We start from the raw sequence: 3005 nt of genomic DNA, 5'->3' as shown, positions 1-3005 counted from the left end.
CCATGAAGTGTTACGTAATTTATGGATGGCCCCTAATAAGATTGAGATTGATCATCAGATTTCTAAAGATATCCTAATAACGAAAAGTTTTTATCAAAGCAACAATGATAAAGTTTGCATGAATGCTGATAAAGGCAATATTACTGTTTGTATGAAGAAATCAGATTATGTTAAGGATGTGGAGAATTTGATTTTAAATCGTGATAACTTCGATTTATGAAATTCAAATTCGTAAAAGAAATTAAAAAGAAACACTTTCTAGATTTTTGGTGAAAGAAAGGACTTTTAGGAACAGATATAAGATGGACTGTTATTAATACTGCAGGCAGAGTTCTTGCCCGATTTTAGGGTTTGAGAAAGGTTCACAAAGATGGCTATCCTTTGAGAATAGTTATTTTAACTATTAATAGTCGAACTACATTTTTAGAATAAAACTTTAATTTCATTCTGAAAGACTCTATTACGACTTCAAAATACAATATTAAAAATGGTTGGAAGTTTCAAAAATTATTATTCAAAAATTGGTTCCGGATGACTACCTAATGATTTATTTGGTCGATTTTGCAACGTTTCCGAATATATCCCTTGAATTAGTTGAACAGGAAAATTTAAATTTATAGGACAATATTAAAACACGTACTCAATAAGGTAAAAACGAACTTATCAAAGGGATAGTTTTTATTATGAACTCAACTTACTTTAAATTCAATGGATCTTTTCATGGGCAAAAGTATGGTACTGCCATTGGTTCAATTATTTCTCCGATTATAGCGGAAATTTTTATGGAAGATTTGGAGGTCTTTGCTTTCAAGAAGTAAGGTATTGCTTTGCCTTTTTACTTTCGGTATGTTGATGATACCTTTTTATGTGTTCCTTCAGCAAAGTTGCAGATGGTTGTCAATGCTTTTAACAGTTTTCACCCAAAATTTCAATTTAACCATAAAATAGAAAAGAATAATAAAGTAAATTTTTTGGACATACAATTAACCAAAGGTCAGGATGGTAATGTATACCAATTGGTACAGGTAAAGTAAATATTCAGATAAAATGTTCAATTTCTTTTCTGCTGATCTTTTGCAAAACAAAGTTTCAATAAGCAAAAACTTAGTTGACAGAGCTCTATGCTTGTCCCATGTTTCATTTCACAAAGAAAATTAGAATATTGTTAGAAATATACTTTTTTTAAATCATTACCGACAAAGGTTGATTTAGAAAAATATTACACATGAAATTCAACAAACCAAAATCAGAGAAAGTAATATTTTGCTTGCACATGGAAAGAACTAAAGGAGCATAGTTCTTTTAATACTTTTGTTATTCCATTTTTTGGACAAATGTCGAAAACTATTGAATTTATTTTTAAAAAGTTTAGCATTAATACTATTTTCCCTATACCATTTAAAATGGATTCAATAATAAATTTTGCAAGGCTCCTTTAGATAATTTTGAAAAGGGTGGTACTGTGTACTTGATCACTTGCAAAATTTGTGAGATGACTTACGTGGGACAGACGGGCAGACTTCTTAATACTAGGATAGAGGAACACAAAAGTAATGTTCATTTGGGACGCTGTTATAAGAATGTTCTTGGCAGACATCTTGAAATTTTGCATAGTAAAAGTAATAAGAGAAAGAGAGAATTTATGGAAAAGCTTTACATAAAAAAATAGAAGAATTCATCTATTAATTAAAAGACTGATTTGGGCAGGTTAAACAAGCGTTATGATAGTATGAGTAATTATATTTAGCACTGAGTTTTCATAAATATTTATGAAATTAAAATTATTTCTTGAAAAAAAGATCCTACTCCACCTTCACTCCATTGGGACTCAAATCACAAAACTTCTGATTTCCGGTCCGGTGCTTTTCCAATGAAGCTATTAGATGGATCAGAATAAGAACTCTTAATTCAAGAAAATAACGCTAATTTTTTGCTAAGTGTTAATAGTACAAGTAATTATTTTTTAATTTATCTGCTATATCATCAGAGATTACACCTTACCGACAGTAGATCAGCCCTCCAAACCATGAAGGCAGAAAATCTACACGATATCGATCAAGTTAAGAATCTTCAATAACAGAACATGCTTAACGGCTTAATAAGACTAGATGGAAAATAATATTTTCAAATTAAAATTATTTCTTGAAAAAAAGATCATACTCCATCTTCACTCCATTGGGAATCGAACCACAAAACTTCTGATTTCCCGCCAGGTTCTTTTCCAGTGAAGCTATTAGAGGGATCAGAATAAGAAATTTTTATTTTAAGAAAATAACGTCCTATTTCTGATGTGCTTATGATGAATTTTTCAGGTATGTTTATAACCGTTTTGCCTTTTACCCTCACTGGATGTTTCAGGTATGTTTGCGATAGGTTTTCATTTTGAACCTCATTGGATTTTCGGGGTTTCATTTTTCTCTCTTATTTTTGATTTTTGTCCAAAAATAATTTTTTTTCCTTTCTTTTTTAGGGATTTTTAAAAAATTTCAATGGGAACATTTTATAGTGGTTGTCCAAATTTGGTCGTTGGATTCTTTTTATTTTCAACAATTTTGCATATTAATGTGATTATTGGACGTTAAATTGGATTTAAATCTAATTTAAATATCTTTAATTTTGAAAATCATGAAAAAGTAAGTGACCGTCTACGAAGAAAAGGACCTAGTACCCGAAAAATCTATCAATCTATTCTTTTTGAGATGCTCTGTCATTTGTGAAAATCAAACAATTTTAACCTCAATTACCTATTTTTTTAGTAAGTCATAAACATATGCATGATATATGTACTCGGAGACGAAATGAGAGGGCTATGAAAAGCAGCCCTACAACTAAACAACCGAGACGTACCAGGTGTATACATATGAAACCGGTATTGCCATCTAGCGGCCAGTAGACACACTTGCAGGCACTGTCGGAACTTACCATTTGTGCTAATTGGCGTATTGGCATCTGTCAACAATATCCAATACCAAACATTTCAAGTTTCATATGACATCGTGATTTTT

General features: G+C 30.7%; 1 protein-coding gene across 7 annotated transcripts in view; it reads right to left on the bottom strand.

Annotated features, from left to right (window-relative positions):
• The window catches only part of LOC117175836 (ATP-dependent RNA helicase dbp-4-like), a 92963-nt gene that overhangs the window by 45825 nt on the left and 44133 nt on the right, over nt 1–3005 (bottom strand). The gene's annotated exons all lie outside the window — the stretch shown is intronic.

This window comes from Belonocnema kinseyi, chromosome 7, assembly GCF_010883055.1.
Source record: "Belonocnema kinseyi isolate 2016_QV_RU_SX_M_011 chromosome 7, B_treatae_v1, whole genome shotgun sequence".
NCBI classification, from domain to species: Eukaryota; Metazoa; Arthropoda; class Insecta; order Hymenoptera; family Cynipidae; genus Belonocnema; species Belonocnema kinseyi.
Note: the sequence above shows the minus strand (reverse complement) of the source record. Positions and strands in the feature narration are given on the sequence as shown.